The 19,070-nt window shown below is 38.3% G+C and overlaps 1 non-coding gene across 1 annotated transcript; it reads left to right on the top strand.

Moving 5' to 3' along the window:
• The first annotated feature begins 18,053 nt into the window (after positions 1-18,053).
• Positions 18,054-18,185, top strand: LOC127670273 (small nucleolar RNA SNORA17). The gene has a single exon (XR_007974510.1). It is a non-coding gene; the product is annotated as a small nucleolar RNA SNORA17 (small nucleolar RNA).
• Positions 18,186-19,070: the final 885 nt, after the last annotated feature.

Here is a 19,070-nt window from a genome sequence, read left to right on the forward strand (position 1 = left end):
TGTTTAACATTTCAAAAACTAATATTTTTGGTAGCTAATTTGTTTGGTACATTGATTTGTGATTTTGAAGCAAAAGAATGCAACAGTCAACATATAAAAACTTTACTATTAATGTGATTCATGATACGTTGATTTATTTGCTGACTATTCAAAGACTCAAACATACCTAAAATCATATAATAATGTGTAAATAAGAGAGAAAGTTTTGGATGTTAAGTTAAATATTTAACTTTTTTCTTTTTTTTAATTTCATTCAATATGTTTTTTATTTACATTTCAAATGATTTCCCCTTTTCTAGACCCCCACTCCCCAAAAGTCACATAAGCCCCCTTCCCTCCCCCTATTCTCCCACCCAACCCTTCCCACTTCCCTGTTCTGGTTTTGCCTTATACTGCTACACTGAGTCTTTCCAGAACCAGGGGCCACTCCTCCATTCTTCTTCTACCTCATTTGATGTGTGGATTATGTTTTGGGTATTCCAGTTTTCTAGGTTAATATCCAATTATTAGTGAGTGCATACCATGATTGATCTTTTGAGAGATCACTTAGTAGGATGTTCTCCAGCTCCATCCATTTGCCTAAGAATTTCATTAATTCATTGTTTCTAATGGCTGAGTAGTACTCCATTGTGTATATATACCACATTTTTTGCATCCATTCTTCTGTTGAGGGATACCTGGGTTCTTTCCAGCTTCTGGCTATTATACATAGGGCTGCTATGAACATAGTGGAGCATGTATCCTTATTACATGCTGGGGAATCCTCTGGGTATGTGTATTTGTACAAGTGCCATCTATATGATAATATACTCAGAAGGCAGAAGAGTACATTAGATCCCTCTGGAGGTGGGGATATAAGCAGTTGCTAGCTGTCAGATTCCTGCACTGGGATCTAAACTTAATGTCTCTTGGAAGAATAGCAAGCTTGCTTAACCACTGAGGTATTGCTCCAACCACATGTATACCTTCTACATTTAAGTTTTAATCTCACTGTGTTTTCTTTTACAAATTCTTTTTTCTTGTGTAAGTTTTCTTTTACAACTTCTTTTTTCTTGTGTAAGTTTTAATCTCACTGTGTTTTCTTTTACAAATGTTTGGAAAACACCAACTTCTGATTTTACTCATATTAAATCATTTCGATGTAATTAATGACTGTATACACACAGTTTTTTCATCAGTATTTAATGTGCCTGTAGCCAATTCTAAGCATGAATTTTCCTCACGTACTTTCTAATTTAATAAATACTATTTTCTGGTGCCATATTAAATATTGTACTTGTAATATTATGGTGAAAAATATTCAGTGTTGACCTTTAAAATTGTGAGATTTAATTCAATGAGCAAAATAATTATTGACATTAAACTTCTAAACATTTTCTTTGTAAAAAGTTGATGAATATCAAGACATTATTAAGAATAAATTAATTAGGTATTTTATCTAAAACACTTGATGGCTCTGTTATGAAACTATAATCACTTAAATGTTTAAAACCTTCCCCAATTGGTATTCCATGTTCTAAGAAATGTGGCCTGGCTTTAGATTTTTACAAGTCTAAGAAAACCTACATTTAAAAAGTCATTCAAAATCCTATAACTAGAGTAGTTTCCTGGAGCATATAAATGCACACATATCAAAAGAATTTAAATGGAATTACCTTATATAGGGTTAATAATGCTTTCATTAGACAGCATTGACTAACAAAACAAAAAACCTAGTACCATGAACTAGTTACCCATTTTAGAGTTGTAAACCAGTGAGTTTCTAGACTCCCAAACATGACAGGCTATTGCCAATGCTGAGTTGCCCTCCAGAACTGGGCTTTATCAGGAACATGTCTTTAGGGTCAGTTATTCCTTTGTAGATCCCTCCTCTCCCCTGCCCTACCATTCCCCACCCCATTTAACCCTTCCTGTTTCATTGTTTCCTCTAAACCTTTATGTCTTGTGTTCTAACTCTCCTCCCTTGAAATCCCTCATGGAATGTTACTAATTCCCTTACCTTTGCGGCTATCCCACACATTTGAATCTCGAAGCCAGCATCTACAAAGGAGAGATGACATGGAAAGTCTTCCTCTCACGGTCTGGGTAACTTCACTAAGATTATTTGATCTCAGCTCCATTCAGCTACCTTCATTGAGGTAGCTTTCATTGTTTTGTTTTCTTAAGAGCTGAACAGTGAGTTACCCTGGAAGCCTGGATTGGCAGGAGGGAAAAACATTGGTTTTTGAGTAATCAAGTTGTAGCTAACCCTGAAGTAGCTCCTTCTGGGCATCAGAACCAATGCAAGTGATTGGAAATCCATAATTTGGACCAGCTTCCATTGTCCACCTCCACCTGCCAACCCCCTACCCCCACCCTCATGTTTCTCCTCTGAAACTGAGAACTCAGTTATTGATAGGCATGAAAACATGCTGTAAGGCAGGGAGATGAGTCATCTAGCTTTCCCACCACACCCCAAAATATCAAAAGGATGCCAGCTGAAGCAAGGACTGTGAGGTATTCTGACTGCTTCAGCCTCATAACCCACAAATCCGGCAAGCTTCAAAAATGTCCTCTCAGATCACGATTATTTAACTAGCATAAATAGGTGCTGATATTACCTGCTTCTCAAAGAAGGAGCACAGTGATAGCTTACATCACTCTGAATTTTTTTGACTAAAGGAAGGCATAACCAGACATTTTTTTTCTAAACACCTACAGTTACTATCTTCATAGTAAATATAAATACTACACAGAATTTCTCCACATCTCCATTGTGTTAAATGTAACAGACACAAAGTACTTAACATCTATCATATTTTGTGCTATAAAGCACCCTAATTGATTCTAAAAGCATTATAAAATTGGTAGGCAGAGAAAAAATGAACAGAGAAGCATTTGAGGCTTATAACTATTTTTGTTCAGTGAGATACTCTTTGATTTGATAGTCCCCATCTGTGTAAAATCTAGCTTATCACATATTAATCTCTGGCACAGGACTTCCTACATCTCTATTTTCCTCATCCCACTCTGGAAGCAATTCAACCTTGGAAGAAAGGGGCTAAAAATCAGCAGCAGCAGAAGACAGGGTGAAGAAAGAGTCTATAGGTGTTTTTCAAAGACTACCCCAGGGACCATTGGCCAACCATGAGGCGGGTGGGCCTCCTCTCCTTTCTGCCCCTTAAGACCTAGATTCCAGAAAACACATAGCAGCATTCAGTAAGTGCCTGTACCATTTTAACTGTGAAATATGGTAATGGTGATGGCAATGATGATGATGATGATGATGATAATGATGATGACGATGATGATGATGACACGATGATGATGAAATATAAATAGAACATAAAACAAGGTATCTCTGGAAGTGGATATTTGCTAAGATTTAAGAGTATAAAGGCAGCAATTAGCTTCTGAATTAGAGAACTCCACTTTAGTGCAAGTTGAGTATGGTTCCCAGAAATCAAAATTCCCTCTAGTCTCAGAGGTTCAACCTAATAGAGCTGAACTTTAGCCACAATTAAGATTTCCCTGCTCAGACTTTTAAGCAGTAGTTAAGAGAGTAATCAGAATCAGACATTGGGTGACATGTCACCACACTGGCAGACATTTATCTGGCATAGGATTAAAAGTAGACACAGTTAGATCCTTCTGTTTGTTTTGTAACAGAAGAAGACACATTTTAAAAATATATATGTTGTTTCATTTTAAAGATTTACTATTGCTTCAAATATTCTTTAGCAGTATCATCTATATTTCTAGTCCTGAGCCAAAGATGTAAGCAATGAAAAGAGTCAGATTTATCTTTGGTTTTGTGGAGTCATAATTAAAACGGATTGCTCTACTCTGATAGGTGTGCAATTATAATAAGTGTTATCATGGGAGGAACAAGACGAAAGTCGTAAGGAATTTGAGTAACACCTGGGCTTGGATATGAATATTGAGCAGTAGTATCTAAAAGGAGGATGGCAGGAAGGTATACCCAAAGCAGGTGCAAATGCATATGCAAAGTACCTGAGGTAGGAGCAGCTGCACAGAGTACAGCAGGGAGAGCTGTAGGGAGGGTAGAGTAGAAGAACCACTATTAAATCACTTCCTGTGCTCAGAAGCTAGAGGCAGAGCTCTATGGCAAAACCTTAAATCTTTGCTGAGACTGTAGGGAAAATGGCAGGTGTTGGGTTTGACTTGCAGCACACACACACACACACACACGCGCTTGCACACACTCACACTCCACATTCACACCACATACACATACATACAGACACACACACAGAGTCACACAGTCTCACACAGTCTCACACACAGAGACACATATAGATACATTCAAATACACAGAGAGACCCACTTTCTCTCTCTCACACACAAATGTTCACACTCACAACACATACAGACACACAGATACATAGAGACATACAGATACACACAGAGACAGACATACAGACGCTTATTCACACATACACACAGAGTCATATATATTCACACAGTCACAGGCATACATACTCACACACACAGACACATGCATATACACACAGAGATACAGACACACAGACATACACACAGAGAGTCATATATATACTCATACAGTCACAGACACACATACACAGACATATATACTCACACAGAAACACGCACATATACACACAGACATACTGATACACACTCACACCTATAGACACTTGAGCACTCACATGTGTACAGATGCATAGTCACGTACTCGGGACATGAAAACTGAAAGAGAAGTATTTGGCATGAAGGTATGGATGTGGTAGACTCTGCAAGGGGAATAAGGAAGTGTGAATAAAGGAAATGGGTCAGAAAATGGACACTGAAATTATAGTGTGAAAATGGGCCATTTAATTATATGTTAATTCAATGAAACAATGAATAATTAAAATAGTTTCATTTTTAAATATAATATAGTGGTCAATAACATGGTAGTATGCTGGTATTTCCTGCTTCAAACAAAGTACTCTTACAGAAAAAAAACACCTACTCAAACACCTGAACAAGTATCACCAAAGATGTAGATGCTTCAAGGCTCTGTGGAGGCTAGTTTTTTGTTTTTTTTTTTAATTTTTTTCATGAGCACCTTGCACATACACATGAGCACCTGACACATACCCAGACACACACCCAGAGGGGGATTTGACATTATTCTTACATTAAATATTTTTTATTCGATATATTTTTTATTTACATTTCAAATGATTTCCCCTTTCCTAGCCCCCCCACCCCCAGAAAGTCCCGTAAGCCCCCTTCTCTTCCCCTGTCCTCCCACCCACCCCTTCCCACTTCCCCGTTCTGGTTTTGCTGAATACTGTTTCACTGAGTCTTTCCAGAACCAGGGGCCACTCTTCTTTTCTTCTTGTACCTCATTTGATGTGTGGATTATGTTTTGGGTATTCCAGTTTTCTAGGTTAATATCCACTTATTAGTGAGTGCATACTATGATTCATCTTTTGGGTCTGGGTTACCTCACTTAGTATGATGTTCTCTAGGTCCATCCATTTGCCTAAGAATTTCATGAATTCATTGTTTCTAATGGCTGAATAGTACTCCATTGTGTATATATACCACATTTTTTGTATCCACTCTTCTGTTGAGGGATACCTGGGTTCTTTACAGCATCTGGAAGTGAGGTGCCCAGTTTTCGGAGGAACCGCCAGACTGATTTCCAGAGTGGTTGTACCAATTTGCAACCCCAGCAGCAGTGGAGGAGTGTTCCTCTTTCTTGTGGAGGCTAGTTTTAAGTCAACTCAAACTGGAGCCATTTGAGAAGAGGAAACCTCAGTTGAAAAATGCCCCCACCATATTGTTCACAAGTCTATAGAGGATGATTGGTATGATGAAGCCCAGTTCACTGTGAGAGGTGCCACCTCTGGCACGGTGGGCCTGGGCACGTTACGAGAGCAGGCTGCACATCTATGAGGAGCAAGCCAGTAAGCAGCACGTGTCTACAGACTGAGCATCAGTCCTCCCTCTCCTTTCCTACCTTGAGTTTTTGCCCTGACATCCTTCAGGGATGGACTGTGGTGTCCAAGTATGAGAAAAAAAATCTTCTCACGCACAAGCTGCTTTTTGTCATGGTGTTTTATCATACCAAAAGAAAACAAATTAAAGACAGCTTGCCTTTCAGGATGACAGAATCTTAGGGTCTATTAATTATTCTTCCTGTATTTCACTTTTTGACCTCAATGTTTGTTTAACTAAGAATGTCTTCAGCTCTATGGCACTCATGAGATTTCTCCGGGTATAAGATTTTGAGTTAGTGATATTTTCCTTCTAGAATTTTAATTCTCCCTTTCCACTCTCTTCTTGACTGTATAGATCCTCTTCTCATTCAAGACTTTCTTTTTGTTTTTAATTGTCTAAAGAAGGAATACAGTCCTAGGCAGGGAATTTGAGGTTGTGACAATTACTTTTAGAAAATGTCCCCTATTCTTACACAAAGATTTCTTCAGATCCTTTCTGTGTTTATTCTTCCTCTGCAGTTCCCTTTCATCATTGTCCGACAGTTTCTGGATACATAGTTTTCCTCGTTTGCTGCACATTTTGAGATTAGAGTTTCTATGAACATATTCTCTAGCTCCGCAACTGTCTCTGGCTTCTGTGTGAGCCCTCAGAAGTAGTCTTCATTTCTGTCTCAATGCTCTGTTCTCCTTTGTTGCTTATGGGTTTTAATGATCAGAATTTCTTTTTCTAACCCTATTTTGGGATTTTTAATCTATTCACATTATCATTCTGTTCTTGCTGGACTGTTTTTCTTTCTCTTATCATATTAATCATGCCTAGTTTAAGTTTCTGTTCAGTTATTAAAATGTCTGTGATCTCTTGAACTAATTATGTCTTATCTGTCTCTTCAGAATGTTGAGTTTAGTTTTTATAGTGTAACATAACAACAAATGTTCTTCTCTTAGACTGTGTCTTTAGAGTTCTCTGGACACCATCATTCTAGTTGTTAACTGATTTTAAAAATTAAGTAAAGGTATAGAAGTAGAAAAATGTAACATTTATTCCTTTTGCAACTATGAAAAATGGGCCACACATTTTTTTCTATATTGTATCTTTGTCCGTAAGACACACATCTCATGCTGGAAAACATTGTGGAGATATAAAAATCATATATCATTTTTGACTGTTATTTTCTATCTTGAAACTTTTTTAATATTTTTATTTTCTATATTCTTTGTTTACATTCCAAATGATTTCTCCTTTCCTGGTTCCCCCCTCCCCATATGTCCCATAAACCTTCTTCTCTCCATCCCTTCTCCAATCATGTCCCTCCTTTTTCTCTGTCCTTATATTCCCTTCCAATGCTAGATTGATCCTTTCCAGGATCAGGACCCTCTCCATACTTCTTCATGGGAGTCATTTGTTATGCAATTTGTGCCTTGGGTATTCAGGGCTTCTGGGCTAATTAATATCCATTTATCAGAGATTCCATGTGTATTCTTTTGTGATTGGGTTACCTCACTTAGGATGATATTTTCCAGATCAAACCATTTGCCTAAAAATTTTGTGAATTCATTGTTTTTAATTGCTGAGTAGTATTCCATTGTGTAAATATACCACATTTTCTGTATCCATTCCTCCTTTGAGGGGCATCTGGGTTCTTTCCAGCTTCTGGTTAATATAAATAAGGCTACTATGAACATAATGGAGCATGTGTCTTTATTGAATGCCGGGGAATCCTTTGGGTATATGCCCAGGAGAGGTATAGCGGGGTCCTCTGGAAGTCTCATGTCCAGTTTTCTGAGGAACCTCCAGACTGATTTCCACAGTGGTTGTACCATCTTACAGCCCCACCAGCAGTGGAGGAGTGTTCCTCTTTCTCCACATCCTAGCCAACACCTGCTGTCTCCTGAGTTTTTGACCTTAGCCATTCTGACTGGTGTAAGGTGAAATCTCAGGGTTGTTTTGATCTGCATTTCCCTAATGACTAATGATGTTGAGCACTTCTTAAGGTGCCTCTCAGCCATCTGAATTTCTTCAGGTGAAAATTCTTTGTTTAGATCTGTAACCCATTTTTTAATAGGGTTATTTGGTTCCCTGGGGTCTAACTTTTTGAGTTCTTTGTATATATTGGATATTAGCCCTCTATCAGATGTGGGGTTGGTGAATATCCTTTCCCAATTTGATGGTTGCCGTTTTGTCCTTTTAACAGTTGAAACTTGTTTTTAATCTGTTTCCTTTCTATATGCATCTATAAACACAGATGGAATGTTGAGGTTGGTCTGGTGCTGCTATGACTTCAGACTTATTCTGTACCCTTAGATCTGGTTGCTACAAGAGCAAATCCTCACATAGGCCAGCTTTTGTTGTGCAAACCTTGCTCCCAAAGTTAATTGGCCAATGAAATGCTGAAATCTGTGGTTAGTCAGTAGAGAGACATAGGTAGGACTTCCTGGGATGGAGCAAGGAACTCTGGGAAGAGAAAGAGACAGGCATTTTCACCATGAGAGAGGAGAGGATATCCTTGAATACAGGCCTGGAAGGTATATTAAGCCACCTGCCTGGCTGGGGCTATGTGGTCAAGTTAACCTAGGTGAGCTAGTTGAGAGTTTGCCTAGCTGAGGCCTAAACTTTAAAATATTAAAGAAGTTTCTGCATGTGTTTTCTTGGGGAACTAACTGCTTAAGGAATAAGTGCCACCATATTAATTTCCAGCATTAACTAATATATACAGAATATCAATAATCATCTTTTACCAGAGAGGTGTGCCTTTTCTGTGTGAGAATATCCGAGCACTACAATTATGCTATGGCCATGATTCATGCTGCTAAAGGTATCTGCTGAAGAATTCTCAGCAACGACAAGACAGATGACTTCATTCTATCTAGGCAGCCAGTTACATCCTCACTAGTTCACATTCTGATAGAGAGGATTTAATAATGCACTTTATAGACATGAGCTGACAGGTGCTACCCAAAAGCAAAAACCTGTTTATTCTGAGCTTAGCTCAGCATGAAAACACTCACTCCATTCTCACCTAGAAAGCTGTCAGTTCCCCTCCCTTTTTACTCCAGCAGGTAACACAGAGAAGCCTAGCAAATTCCATGCAAACCTAGGGTGCAAGCGAATGATTGCTACTGACAACAAGGCTTCATGAAGGGCCAGTGGCCTACAGAAACCCAGGCTTTTAGTACTCTCTGTCAGCTTTTAGTTTAACATGGAATTCTCACAGCTGAATTCAGGTCTCCTGGGACTTCTGAAAATATGCAATCAGAAATACGTCATTCCCCTGTCACCTTGGAATTCCACTTAATGTTTTCCAAATTTAACAAAACATACTTTAAGTAAAGTAATTATCACCTTTGTTTACCTGTAGTACTTCAAATAAAAATAAAAAGTCTTTTCTCTCTGTGTATGAGAGAGAGACATGATGATGATGATTATGATGATGAGGAGGAGGAGGAGGAGAAGGAGGAGGAGGAAGAGGAGGAGGAAGAGGAGGAGGAGGAGGAAGAGGAGGAATGGTGTAGAAAGTTAGAGGATAACTTGCATAGTTGATTTTATGTTTTCATCTGGATCTTGTCTTGGCCTTGATCTCAGGTCTTCAGGCTTGTCAGTTAAGCTCTTTATCCTCTGAGCCACAGTGGCTGATCTTCCTTTCATTTAGTCTCACTTCTTTTCATGCTCCTTATTTTTTTTTTAAGATCCTCATTTCTTTCTGATTGTATAATTTGTTTTTCTCAGGTGAATCTCCATGGTTCTAGGACAAGACCTCCTCTTCCACATCCAGTCACAGCAAGAATGTGACCTCTGCAGAAAGTAGATCAGTGGCAAGTTAACTAGAAAAGTTAATCTCAGGTTATCTGGAAATTCCTGTCAACATCAGTCAGGGACCTGACAACAACCTGGGTGTTTTATAAATGTCTTCAGATAAATATTCTACTGTCTGGATTTGCAAAAGCACCAAGAATGCATTTAAAGGATGACTGAGCACACAGGTCTGGTCTGCCTCCATAGCTGACCTACAGAAAGCAAGTGTTTTTCATCAGCAGGGCCAGTGCTACCGGGCGTGGTGGCTGAAGAAAAGAGTGGAAGCTTCCGGTAGTTTAGTAGGAAGGAAACCATGAGTTTCTGCCTCAGAACTATTTAACTGGAATATCAGAAAATAGTCCAATTCACCTGTGGGAGATTTTCATATGTGACAAAATGAGAATCCCTTTCCAAACACAGTTCTTCCTCCTTCTCTCTCCCCTCCTCCCCCCCTCTCAAGGATCCAGGTAGCTATCAACCTACCATCACATGTGGTAATCTGTGATTATCCTCATCTCTTGTCACCTTCCATTAACTGACTTCTTACCTTCATCTTCACTTTGTCCTTAAGAATCACCCTTCAATTGCCACTGTGAATACATCTGGAAGGATTATTTCATTCTTTTGTTTGTTTGTTTGTTTTTGGTGTTTGGTTTTTGGTTTTTGGTTTTTGGTTTTTTCGAGACAGGGATTCTCTGCGTAGCCCTGGATGTCCTGGAACTCCCTCTGTAGACCAGACTGGCCTTGAACTCAGAAATCTGCCTGCCTCTGCTTCCCAAGTGCTGGGATTGCAGGTGTGGGCCACCATGCCTGGTTGGCTATTTCATTCTTGAATTTCATATTCTAAAATTATCCAGTTCCATTTGTCTAACTAAAGTTATATTTTGAAATCAAATCTAAAACCCTGAGTTTTCCTCGATATTTGTTGGTTCACCTAGCAACCTATATCTAGAAAAGAGATCTCCTTTTGTCTACCCTCATACCACATCATCCATGGTTCTCTTGTTCTCACTGCCATATTCTAATGGATATAGTCATTCAATGTTCCAGAAAATAGAGACTGAAGTAAATTTCATTTGCCAGTAGCTAACAAGAGTATATAATTTCAAAGAAGAAAAGACAAAGGAGAAAGTCAATGAAGGTATAACAGAAGCCATATGCCATTGTATGAACCCTCAAGATGGGCACTTCTTGGTACCAAATGTGACTCATTGATTATGGCTAAGAAATCATGCTCTCAGTTCACCTGGAGATGATGACTGCATCTTTAGACACTGTCCAGAACCAAGACAGTAGAACCATTTTCTATCTGGCAACTTCTGCCTGCCATTGGTCAAAAACTTACAACATTAACAAGATAACTCTCTTGGTTTTTCCATTGTTTTTTCAAGGTTCTTCATGAAACTTAGCTTTAACTGTACTAGAAATAACAGGAAATGATAAGAAACTATGAGGGTAGAAAGCCAAGTATTATCAACGTACTTAGGCCCTTGAAAAGCTGGCTGACCTTGAAGTGACAGGGAGCAAAGTCAAAGGAGACATCAGAAAGAAGACATGCTAAGTGGATCTAAAGCACCTCACACACGCACACTCTAAACTCAGTTTTTAAAAAGTTTTCTTGATCTTTTAACATTTTATATACAGAAAGAATGAAATACTATCATATATAACTCTAACTCAGATCTTCCTACCAGAACATTCCCATATTCCACATTGTATGTATTTAGTTTTTGATAACCCACTAAGTTAGAGCTATCATAGGTGCATTAGTAAAGGACCACCACTGGAACATGGGGCACCTAGCAGTGGGCACATTCTCAGCAAAGGATGATTGTCCCTTCCCAAAAGTATCTGATGCCAATAGTTCTTAAGTATATTATGGGGCATTGGCCTAATCTAGTCCTTCTATGTTGAGAGTTTCACTGGTTTTATCTTGAGCATGCCCTATGCAGGTAAACAGCTGCTATGAGATTGTGATTGCAAAATCCATGCCATGTCAAGAAGAAAACAATTAAAAATACTACTTCCTGCCTTCTACCTCTAAAATTCTTCCCCCCTGCTCTCATGTTCTATGAGCCTTAGTGGTGGTGCTGGGGCCAGTTAATATGAATATTTCAGAACTTTGACCATGTATTCATTTCTCTATTAACATCTCTGGCAAAATAGAATGCTCTGTCTTCAAGACTGAGAACAGCCCATATCTACAGGTATGAACATAAATATTAAGAAGACAAGTCAGCTGTATGACCATTAAGCAAAATAGCAATAGCAAGTTCTAGAGGGGTACCTATGACTTCCCAAGTATAGGACTTTTCACTGGAATTACATTATCAGGCATGAAATTCCCCACTGTGTTCAGGCCTCAAATCCAATCCAAAGCAGGTAATTACTCTGTAACACTGGACACACTATTGCTCCAGTAGACTCACATTGCCTGGCAGGAGGTCAACATTACCCCTGCTTACCAAGATGATTGATAAGTGTGTTTGTTAGTTTGTTTGCTTTTCCTCACCCAGGAACCTACAAACCACCTTCTCACATTCACTTTCTTAAATTATTAAAGATTTCTTATTTTATTTTAGAAGTATATGTATTTTGCCTGAATGTATGTATGCATACATTGTACATCATGTGTATATCTTGCCCTCTCAGAGGGAAAGAATGTTAGATTGCATGGAACTGGTTAGAGATAGTTGTGAGCCACCATTTGGAAATTGAACCTAGGTCCTTTGAAAGAGCAGCAAGTGTTCTTAAGCACAAAGCCATCACCCTTTTCCCCTTCTAACAGTATGTACTGTGAGAAATGTATACTCTCTTTAGTAATTGGGTCTTGTTATGTAGTTATGGTGGATAACCAAGGGCTATGGCAATAGTCTATGTTATTTTGGAGACCTCTGGAGCCTCTCTGAACAATAATGTTTAAGGAGGTTTTCCATACCCTGTACTGTATTTTGATTGAATAACCTGTGTCTTCTGAAAGGAACAATATCTATCCAAACAGAGAACTTCACTTTGAACTCTATTTTAATCTGCATTTTGAAATTAACTTGTCAGCTACCGAGTTTTCATGAAGCATTATCATAATCTCTTTTTAGTTAACCTCATACCCTTCCCTCTGCCCCAGCCCCAAGCCATGATCTCTCCTTAATTCTTAAATCATAAGTATCCCCCTTCTCTCTTCTCATGTGTATTCCACTAACCTTCGACTTACTTCTTTCATATTTTTTAGAAGACTAGCAATAGAAAGCTTAACACAAGATTTTAGGAATAGTAAACTTGTAAGAACAGCTGGTCTTTTAAGGATTTCTTCAGCACAGACTTTCACCACCAAACCTCCCTCTGCCCCCATTTGCACAACCAGCAATATTAAAGAAAAAGTGAATTCTAAGTGTGGCTTTCTCAAGGCAGAAAGAAAGTGGCCTGCTCCTAGCAAGAAGAGCCGTCTAACATGAGTTACATCCATCCTCAGACAACCAAAAAGTCCATTGCCTTTAAAGTCTGACACACAAACACAGCTATGACTATGTGGAAACATCAAACACATAGCAAGGTAATTGAGCTATTTAAGATACTCAAACTAGCAGAGCAGACATTCATATTGTTTTTTCATTACTTCATGTTTTTAGTATTTGAAACTGTCTATAATATAAACATGTGTGCCATGTGTTACAAAATAATCAGCTAGAGCATGGTGATTTATATTTCTTTTTTAAAAAAAATAATATGTACTTAGTATTTATTTAGCATCTGTTGAGCTGAGTATTTGTTAAAATGATTCCATTTTTTTCATTTTTGTTTCATTGTCTAAAAAACCATTGAGTGGTACTTTTTCCTTATTAAAAATCTGCCAGTTCAGAATGTACTTCTTATATTTATTCTAAGCCACCAAATAAGCTTATTCAACAAATCAGTTTATACCACTTCCTTATAAAGCACTGGGATGCATTTTATGCATTCTATAACCATTTAAAATGCTAAGTAAAGGTAAGGCATGTGAAAGACTCTTCTCAATACTAAAGCATTGCTGCAAAGGCAGCTAGAGATGGAATTTTTCTGTCTTCAAATAGTTTTACTTTAGAAAAGATGCCTGGGCTATGGAAGAACCATCTTTTCAGGACTTCTTCTGGATGTCATTTCCCACAGCATCAATAAGAGTTACAGATTCTGTTTGTGTTCCCCTGTATTCTATTATGTGTGATAAAATTTATCTTACAAAGCATGTTGATTCCAAGATCTAGGTAAAGTGAATGCAGTCATTCAGCAGAAACATTTCCAATTAAATTTGAACTAGCAAACATTGAAAAATACTCTAAAATATGTATACGTGTAAAAACATTTGAACATTCTGTACCAGGAACCAGTTATAAAAAAAGACCTAATTAAAAGCAAATTGCTTTAATTTCGCTAATATTTGCAAATACTTATAACTATTATTTTCCAAGTGTTATCACATAACTAGGAAAACACAGAAATTTTGGAATATAAATGCTTTGTCCTATCCAAGGAGATTTAATTGCAATAGAAAAAGAAGATATGCAAGAAAATAAGATACAATTCAGAATGACTGAGTAAATGGTGATAATTTCCCAACATGAACAAACAACAGTATATAAGCTTGTGATAAGATCAAGTCATAAAGAGGAAAAAAAAAGTAGCAATTTGCAAATAGTTTCCAGTTGGGTAAATCCATCCAAAAGTCAAAAAGAAAAAAATGTTCTAGGGTAGCAATTCTCAACAGTGACCAGTAGGCTTACATTTTTTTAAAACCCACCTTAGCCTTTTCAACAAATGGTGCTGGTTCAACTGGAGGTCAGCATGCAGAAGAATGCAAATTGATCCATCCTTATCTCCTTGTACTAAGCTCAAATCCAAATGGATCAAGGACCTCCACATAAAGCCAGACACACTGAAGCTAATAGAAAAGAAACCGGGGAAGACCCTTGAGGACATTGGTATAAGGGGAAAGTTCCTGAAGAGAACATCAATAGCTTACGCTCTAAGATCAAGAATTGATAAATGGGACCTCATAAAATTACAAAGTTTCTGTAAGGCAAAGAACACCATCAAAAGGACAAATCAGCAACCAACAAAGTGGAAAAAGATCTTCACCAACCCTACATCTGACAGAGAGCTAATAGCCAATATATACAAAGAACTCAAAAAGTTAAACCCCAGAAAACCAAACAAACCTATTAAAAAATGGGGTACAGAGCTAAACAAAGAATTCTCACATGAAGAACTTCAGATGGCTGAGAAGCATCTTAAAAAATGCTCAACATCATTAGTTATTAGGGAAATGCAAATCAAAACAACCCTGAGATTTCACTTTACACCAGTCAGAATGGCCAAGATTAAAAACTCAGGAGACAGCAGGTGTTGGCAAGGATATGAAGACAGAGGAACACTCCTCCACTGCTGGTGGGAATGCAAATTGGTACAACCACTCTGGAAATCAGTCTGGCGGTTCCTCAGAAAACTGGGCACATCACTTCCTGAGGACCCTGCTATACCACTCCTGGGCATATACCCAGATAATTCCCTAGAATGTAATAAGGAGACATGCTCCACTATGTTCCTAGCAGCCCTATTTATAATAGCCAGAAGCTGGAAAGAACCCAGGTGTCCCTCAGTGGAGGAATGGATACAAAAAATGTGGTATATATACACAATGGAGTACTATTCAGCCATGAGAAACAATGAATTCATGAAATTCTTAGAAAAATAAATGGAGATGGAAAATATCATACTAAGTGAGGTAACCCAGTCTCAAAATATCTATCATGGTATGCACTCACTGATAAGTGGATATTAGCCTAGCAACTTGGAATACCCAAGACATAATCCACATATCAAATGATGTCCAAGAAGAATGTAGAAGTAGCCCCTGGTTCTGGAAAGACTCAGTGCAGCAGTATAGGGCAATACCAGAACAGGGAAGTGGGAAGGGGTAGATGGGGGAATAGGGGAAGGGAAGAGGGCTTATGGGACATTCAGGGAGTGGGGAGCCAGAAAAGGGGAAATCATTTGAAATGTAAATAAAAAATATATATAGAATAACAAAAATAAAATAAAATCACATTCACTTTCCTTTAAAAAAAGGTGGGCTTCTCAAATGCTTCTTCTCCTCTTCTAGCCCACTGTCCAAAGCTGGGTGGGCGGGGGGGGGGGGGGAAAGAGAGTGAACAGAACAAAGGAAAGTGTACCTATTTAGAAGTAGTTCTTTGGAGCAATTAAAATCTCTATTTTTCAGAATACCAGCAATATAGTTCAGTAGTGTCAAGATACCAAACATCAACCAACAGCGGTGGCAGCACAATCCAGCAGAAACAGGCAGGCCTCTCCTGAATTGACATGAGTCAGTGGGAGCAACCAGAACCAGCTAGGAAGCCAAGAGAAGTTCCCTGCTCTGCCACTTTCAACAAATGAAGATCAGCAAAGACATGACCAATGAAGCATTGCAGGGCTAGCTGTGCAGGGTGCTGTCACTGTCATAGAGTCCTATTTGTACTCTCTCCAAACATCATGTGTCCTCCCACAGGTCTTGCCTCAGCAAAGCATAAATTGAGTCTGCATCACATGACATGACTAGAAACTTCCACTTCACTCACCCATTTGTGGGTTGAATGACCATACTATCACAAGGGTGCATAGTCATAAGACCATCAGAAAACACAAATATTTACATTATTATTTATAAGAGTAGGAAGATCGTAGTTTAAAGTAGCAATGAAAGTAATTTTATGTTTGGGCATCACCACAACATGAGGAACTAAATTAAAGAGACACAGCATTAGAAAAGTTGAGAGCCATTGCTCTGGGCAAATCTAAATGGAAGTGACATGAAGATAGATTTAAGCAATAACTGTTGAATCAACTTTGCTAGAATTTTGAAGTAGTCCTAAGATCCACAAACCATAAGTGGTCAAAATGTGAGTAATAGAGGAAATAATGTTTCATTGAAATATAACCCTACTTAGTTTCAGCAGCAATCCAAGCGTCCTTCTGGAAAGGGAGAGCAATACCTAGAACTAACATCTAAACTTTCCTATTTAACAATTCCTTGGCCTCCATAATGAACACTGAAATTCAAAGAATAGGGGAAGAGCCTACCCATATGAGAATGGGGAAGGGTGCATTTCATTGCCATAAGTATATTTTCAAAATCTGATTGCTTTTGGTCAAAGGTTGTGGGATACATAAGGAACAAGCAGTTACTGTCTTAATTTTTTTTCTGGCAGCTTTGATTCTGGACAAGAACAAATCTATAAAAATAAATTTATATAGCCTAACTTTTAAAACTGATTAATTAATGGGAATATCCTTAAAATATGTCATGTTATTAAAAATAACAATTAGATGCAGATAAAAGTTTTTTGTACAAAACACTGAAAGCAATTCTTTTGATGCATTTAGTTTTAATTAAGTTAACCACTACCAATTCTTATGATATTCACTTTCCATCCTTTCATCAGTTCTCTTGTTTGTGTGCACTTAGGCTGCTTCTTATTTTAAAATAGTAAACATAAAGATGCAATAAAATTAGACAAATGTCCAGTGGAAAAAAAGAAATATAACCCAAAGTATAAAATTAATGTGTGTGAGCATATCCTACTCTGACTGAAAATTAAGGCAGTGAGGAGTGTTTGCCATTGTGAAGAATTACAAATAAGTGAATATACACACATATATATGTGTGTATATATATATATATATATACACATACACACACATACACACACACTCACATGAATAATAAATAAAGCTCCAAGAAGAAGGAAGGGCAGACAACACATTCTTCAGTTGTGGGCTGCATGATGTCTTGTTTCAATCAATAATGAAGAGAAATATAATAAATTTTCAGAGAAAAATCTACAAAATATTCTCCTATTTGAAGGTAAATAAGTTACCACCTACAATCTCTGGTTTATTTGTTAAGTTATAAAGATTGTCCTCTCCAAATGAAAGCACCCCTAATCTTACTATTAGAAAAATATCAGCTAAATTTAACTATAAATATCCTAAGATACAATCACCAAAAGGAAAAAGGCAAAGAGACTGTAAGGAAAAAAATGAAGATTAGTTAATATAGTGTCTCAATATTGATTGGCTAGCTACAGTAAATAGACTACATTAATTATTCACAAATAGAGAAAAAGCTACAGGGTACACAGCCAGAACTTTTCTGCCATTTTAAAAGCTAAATTATAACTGATTCATAAAAACAAAATGTTATATGCATTAGTGGACTATCACTTGGTGTTTTAGTGCATATATACATTGTATAATATTATTGAAAATAGCACTTCATAACTGAACCTAGAGTTGTTACAGGTATGGTTTCTATGTCACCTGTATATCAGTAAGTGGCAAAGAGGCTAAGAGACTTAGGCTATGCCTAAGTTCTGACTTATGAGTAGCTAGATGATTAGTAGCCTACCAAGTATCTGACACCAGAGTCAGGACAAGCTAGACTGAGATGATGACAAATCCAGTGTTGCACTGTCTTGGACTGGTTCCAGGACTAGAAGAACCCTATCTAGGACTGTGAGACCCCAGGAGGAAGTGAGCCCAAGACAGAAGAACCTTGCATGGGGTCACCCAGGCTGGTGTGGGTGAGGAGCAAACCGGAGATGATTACCATTCTGGTGCTATGCAGGCCTGGAGGAGGGTAAATCATGCCCAAGATGACCTCTTCCTGGCACCATAATCCACAAAGAGGGCACAGGACTCCTGAGACTACTCCTGATAAGACCCCAGATACTCTGAGACCCAGTGGCCACTATGAGGAGCAAGAAAGTGGTAGATAAATAAAAGAGAAAGAGAAATAGGAAGATGTGGGCACAAAGAAGACATCCTTGCTGCCTAGCATCCTGTAGCTTTGGATCAGTAGGAGAGTCCCCTTCATGCACTCCTGCAGTTCATTGATGGGGTAAATATAGGGTGGGCCAATTCAAAGCCCTGGATCTGGGTCTTAGAGTTAGGCATCCAATGGAGACTTGAGAATAATGAAGAACGAACAGATCTGAATACTGCTGATATCACCTGGTACTATGGGTGGGATACTGGTCTATGCTGTCACCAGGACCCACATCTGAGTCTGTAGCACCATCACAGGAAGGCTCTGTTACCTCCAAAGGACAGATAGACATCCTAGGTCCAGCTGCCTGCCCAAGGACTTGTTGATATCAGAGGGCTGCGTAGAATTTGTCCAACCCTCAATGGTGCATTGTAAGAGAGCTGGCCCGGGGGCCTTGAGAACAAGAAAGCAGACCCCACCCCTATTTAGCTGCAATGGTCCACAGAGTGTGCCTGCACACATCAGGAGT

The sequence above is a fragment of the Apodemus sylvaticus genome, chromosome 19 (genome assembly GCF_947179515.1).
Source record: "Apodemus sylvaticus chromosome 19, mApoSyl1.1, whole genome shotgun sequence".
Lineage (NCBI taxonomy): Eukaryota > Metazoa > Chordata > Mammalia > Rodentia > Muridae > Apodemus > Apodemus sylvaticus.